Below are 5,779 nucleotides of genomic sequence, written 5' to 3'. Positions count from 1 at the left end.
AAGAAGAAAATGATTAGCAAGTCTTTTGTTAAAGTACTATCACCATACTATTTGCATGGCCAGTCCACCTAAATGTGAATCTATGTTATTTCGCAAAAGACATAGGGTGGTATATCTGCCCTCACATGTTCACTTTATCCTGTAGCGTTGATATCGCTGAATGCAGTTGCACAGAAACACAGGACCGTCTCTTATACTGCATCAGATCATTGGATCATCAGTGTAACTATTGTTACACTGACTGGCCAGCAGCAGTTCTGGATTTCAGAGAGGAGTATTTCCCAGCCCTACCTGGAGACATCAGGGGTTGAACCTGGGTCCATCTGCGTGCAAAGCATATGCTCTACCACTGAGCTATGGCTCTTCCCTAGTTCTTCCTTGCACATGCAAAAGCTGTGAGAACCCCAGAGAATTCTCCCTGCCCTCAGTGACCACCTGATCCGTTTCAGGAAGGTCCACAAATGGAGAAGGATGCTGTTGTCTTCTACCAAAGGTATGAGGATGCCCCTTGGTATAGCAGGTATTTGCAAATTTGCAGGGGTTGCACAGAACTGACACTGAATTCCAGTGCTTCTAATGAATGGTATGTACTGTGAGCTTTTGCCATGGTTTCATCTACATTACGATAGACTTCAGACATAGAGAGCGACCAGTCTCCACAGGTTTGGGGCTATTTTATGATAATAAACCACTTCTAATGTTCAGATATATGAGCAACTAAGGCACGGTAAGTAAGCCATATGGAATAGGGCAGGGGGAACCTCTTGCAGCCAAATTCAATTTTAGGGAAGCTTTCAGGGGCTGAATTCCGGGGGGCAAAGGAAAAGGGGTGGGGTCAAAATTACAAAAAATACAGAATGTAGTAGCATATTTTAGCTTAAAAGTTCCTACTGCCTGTAACTAAACCTTAATAAAGGCATTTCAACCTTTTAGAATGGAGAAAAAACTGCACAAAAGCCAGGAAACTACCAAAAGACTGATGGTTGTGGGAAAGAGGGTGGGGCCAGGAGAAGGGTTGTGACGATTTAAGGAACTTCAGGGGACCAGATTTGGCCCCAAGGCCTGAGGTTCTCACCCCTGATATAGAATGTTAACTACTTTTGACTTCTTCCCAGTGGCCACGTGCACCCATTATTTTCATCCAGGGATCTGTGTTTGAGATGAAACCCTCTCAAGGGCAACTATTATGCAATGACCACCAGATAAACAGGGTGCCTGAACAAGTACTATAGTTAAATGAGTGAACTTCACGCAACAGTGCTGCTTTGCCACAAGATAAGCATAAGCCTCCTTTTTTCAGGGTTCCCAAGCGCACAAACTCTGCCATAGATGGAGCCTGCGGCTTTAGACTCTGTGCAGAAGAACTGACAAGTGTATGGAAGTCACGGGGGCAAGACTTGCTGTTCAGAACAGAACTGCTAGTTATCACCTTTATGGTTATATATGACCTAAGCCCAGTGTACTTCACAAAATGGCCATTCTTATATGAATATCCAAATTCCCTCAACTCAAAGCAGCTCTGCTCCTCTTTTCCCTTTATGTATGAAGTGAAATATGCCAGAATAACAGCCTTTTCACCTCTTTCATGGAATTGTTTTCACAATAGAAGCCTTCTAGGTTTCTCTGGTCACTGCCTTCTGCATTCTGATTTACCAAGGCCTTTTAAAACTGATCCAGACAGATTATTAACCACTGTTCTATTCGTATTTTATCTTTGAATTGCTTTTAGTTGTGTGGGTTTTATGGATAATTTTTAAATTACCAGAGATGTTGCCTAAGTTCATTGTTTAAGAACATAAGATGATAACTAGACCCATGCTGGGTCAGACCAAGGATCCGTCTAGTCCAGCATTCTGTTCACACAGTGGTCAACCAGCTGCCCAAAGGAAACACACAAGCAGGACATGAGTGCAACAGCACCCTCCCACCCATGTTCCCCAGCAACCAGTGTACATAGGCATACTGCCTCTGGTATTGGAGGTAAAAAAAAAAGTAAAGGTGTCCCCAACCAGTCGTGTCCGACTCTAGGGTGTGGTGCTCATCTCCATTTCTAAGCCGAAGAGCCAGCGCTGTCCGAAGACGCTTCCATGGTCATGTGGCCGGCATGACTGAACACCGAGGTGCACGGAACGCTGTTACCTTTCCCGCTGAAGCGGTACCTATTTATCTACTTGCAATTTCTTGCTTTCGAACTGCTAGGTTGGCAGAAGCTGGGACTGAAGACGGGAGCTCACTCCATCACACAGTACTCGGGTCTCGAACTGCTGTCCTGCCGACCTTCCAGTCTGCAGTACAGCGTCTTAACCACTAAGCCCCCGCGGCCCTACTGGAGGTAGCACATAGCTATCAGGACTAGTGGCCATTGATAGACTTCTCCTCCTTTTTCAGCTCAGAATATGGCCCTCAGTGAACTGCAACTCTCTCCTTAAACACAAGGTGAGCGTTGTGACCCTTGACTTCTTCTCTAGCTCAGATTTAAATCAAAGCCAGGAAAGAACCCAATCATTTTCTCCCTATCTTCCTCATACCAGCCTCTAAGCCCCCAACCCCTTTCTCTCCTTACTACTCACCTGGCTTGTTCTGGTGGTAGGAAGGCGGCTGCTCTCTTTCCCACCAAGATAACTACTATGGCACTGACCAAGGTGCCAGTAGCTCAGGGAAACCGCCCATGCCCAGGGCTACTGCATTCTGCTGTAGCAGCACTCCAGGTGTCTGAGCGGAATGAGACTTCCTTCCTCCTGCCACGGGAGCAGCTGCCAGTGCCAGGTATGTGGGTAGGAGGGGAGTTGGGAGAGGGAAAGGACTCTACCATGCTTCCAGTAATATGGGAGAATACAACAGGTACTGTTACCTCATACTTGGGCTCGGCCTCAACTGAGTTATTTTCCAAGCTCAATTAAAAGGGGGGGGGGAACGGGAGGAGATTGACCAATCTCTATTACTTATGTACACTGCTTTGGATAACGTTTTTGTAGGGACGGGGAAATAGCGATAGTAAGTTAAACAAAAAATTGGACCTCAGTTAACCATTAGCGTGTAGTACAGAGTAGAACCTTGCCAAATTCTTCTCTCTTCACCCCTGCCCCCCAAGATGTAGGAAATAACCTGAGAACTCCCTGCTGTAGTGCGAGCGAGTTTACTCTGCTCCTTTACAAATACAAGATGAGAACATGGCAGCTCTTAAGACAACATGCATCAGAATTTTTTTTTAAATAGCAGTAAGGTAAAGGTAAAGGTGTCCCCAACCAGTCGTGTCCGACTCTTAGGGTGCGGTGCTCATCCCCGTTTCTAAGCCAAAGAGCCAGCGCTGTCCGAAGACACTTCCGTGATCATGTGGCCGGTGTGACTGAACACCGAGGTGCACGGAACGCTGTTACCTTTCCCGCCGAGGCGGTACCTATTTATCTACTTGCAATTTCTTGCTTTCGAACTGCTAGGTTGGCAGGAGCTGGGACTGAAGACAGAAGCTCACTCCGTCACGCAGCACTCGGGTCTCGAATTGCTGTCCTGCCGACCTTCCAGTCTGCAGTTCAGCGTCTTAACCACTAAGCCACAGTAGGTAGCCTAGAAAGAACAGATTTTCTTTCCACAACATCCGATTACAGTTTTTGGTAGGTTTGGGAGGAAATGCACCTGGCACATGAGCCAGCAAGGGGAATAGTGTGGGTTCTTCTGAGGTGTGGGAATTTCTAAAGCACTGTGCAGTGCAGTTCAATCTATTTCTGTACATGCCCCCAGCCTTGGAACATCTTGGAAATCTGTAAAAAAAAAAAAAAAAAAAGGAAAATGAACACATACTGGGAATCCACCCTTTGCTATTTCTATATTCAAAAGACCGTAAGTTTTAAACTTAAGGTTTTTATATTATATTTTACTATGTTATTTTATTTTATGGTTTTAAATTTTGTTTTGTGAACCACCCAGAGAGCTTCGGATAATGGGCGGTATAGAAATGTAATGAATGAATGAATGAATGAATAAATAAATAAATAAATAAATAAATCGGCCAATTGACAATCTTACCCACTAGTGACTGTAGGCTAACTTAGACTAATAACCACAGTGGTTACATTTACAGTATAATCAACAAAGCACAAAGTAGCACCAGCAAATATGAAAATAAAAATAGAAGTGAAAATGGGGTCATTTCAGCAAGATTTTTTAACTGTGCATTTTAATTAGAGCTCATTCAAAGTACAGCAGATCAAAACTGTGATAATGAAAAGACGCCTAATTAATTTTTTTCGTCTGAAGCAGCAAAGTCTCATTAGAAGCAGAGTTTAAGCTAGAAAAGGCTGTGGAATGTTTAAAACATGGTATTTAATGAGGATCAATACACTTGGGAAGTTGAAAGTGAAATCTGAATGTTTTACCACACAACAACAGACACTGGATTAATCTGCCAGTAGGAAACCTCCTATGGAGATAAGATACCCTATGTGTAACTGGTCCACAGGCAAAAGATTTCAGAGACAAATATCAAACAGATGCCATATTTTCAAACAAATATAATTACAATGAAAAGCGATTAGGGAAAAGATCAAAGCAGTTTCAGAAATGAAGCTTTGCATTTGAGTGGTGCATCTGGGATTTGGGCCCGGGTTAAAAAAACAGCAACTTAGCTCTTTTCTTTAGTGGAAACTATAAAATGAAGCTGGGTGAAAAGTAAGGAAAAACCTCTAAAGTACTGTTGTATACCCAAGGGGCCAAAAAGTGTGCTTTTTAGTAATAAAAATTGGTTTAACACATACTATATTTCTCAATGTTTTCCCAAACATATTTATGCAATATAGATCACCTTTCAAGCATCCCTTTTATGAAAGGTAGCTGGTATGTGATACACGTTCCTTTACTGGCCCCACAAAGTCCGCCCTTTGCACATTAGGGTAAACTGACTGTAGCACTTACACGATCAGCTGTCAAGAGCTTGCCTGGGCTCTGTGGGCTGCATGCTTGTAACTTCTATGGGCCAGTTTCACAGCCTCCCTCCCTCCTGGCATACAACTCTAGCGAAGTAGTGGAGGGGGAATGCAGGACCTTTTTCAGAACATAGAAACATAGGAAACTGTCTTATACTGTGTCGCTGTTGGTCCTTCTAGCCCAGTGTTATCAACACTGACTGGCAGCATCTCTCCAGAGTTTCAGACAGGAGTTTTTCAAGCCCTACCTGGAGATGCTGGATATTGAGCCTGGGACCTTTTTCATGCAAAGCAAGTGCTCTAGCACTGAGCTATGGTCCCTCCCCTAAAGAGGACAGGGTACATTGTTTTGTAGCAAGTTAGCATAGGGGACGTCAGAGATGAGGAAAATAATTAAACAGAGGCTAGATACATTTTTTTTCTTTGACATGGTTCCTAGTTCACACTGGCACTTTAAATGGTAACACTTCTTTGCATGATAGTTTACATTTCTAATTAAAAGCTCAAGGTTGCATTTCAGCTAGATCAAGATCTTTTGGTCAAGATCCTTTGGTGTTTTACAACTTGAACTTATGCAGTCAGAAGCAAGCACCACTGAATTCAATGGTTCTTACTTCCAGGTTAACTATGCATAGGACTGCACTCATGCCCCATAAACTTAATTGTGAGATTTTATTAGTGGTTTGGTGCTTTGTGACAGAGTTTTTAACGATACTGTTAGCTGAGTAGAACAACAGGGGAGGTGTCTCTAACTCATATATATTTTCATTCATTTATTCTCCTGGGGGAGCAACTATAGGGCAAGGCTAGGCCCTCCAGATGACTTAGCCTACAATTCCCATCAGCCACAAGCAGCATAG

Source organism: Heloderma suspectum, chromosome 4 (genome assembly GCF_057233095.1).
Source record: "Heloderma suspectum isolate Gila_16-S chromosome 4, 16-S_ref, whole genome shotgun sequence".
Classification (NCBI taxonomy): Eukaryota; Metazoa; Chordata; class Lepidosauria; order Squamata; family Helodermatidae; genus Heloderma; species Heloderma suspectum.
This window is presented reverse-complemented; position numbering follows the sequence as displayed.